Here is a 202-nt window from a genome sequence, read left to right as displayed (position 1 = left end):
TCAGGGTAGTGTAGAAAATAGAATATTCCTCGAAGTCTTCAGGAAATCCTAGACTGAAGTCTGTGAGGATCGACTTCTCCGATTGAGACGCCGAGACGCAGGCGGTGGACTCGGCTCCGGGGAAACCCAGTCTTGGACTTATGGGCCCCGAGCACATGCAAACGGCTGCCGGGGGGTTTGGGCGGGGACTCGAGGGGGTGGA

Source organism: Penaeus monodon, chromosome 24 (genome assembly GCF_015228065.2).
Source record: "Penaeus monodon isolate SGIC_2016 chromosome 24, NSTDA_Pmon_1, whole genome shotgun sequence".
Lineage (NCBI taxonomy): Eukaryota > Metazoa > Arthropoda > Malacostraca > Decapoda > Penaeidae > Penaeus > Penaeus monodon.
Note: the sequence above shows the minus strand (reverse complement) of the source record.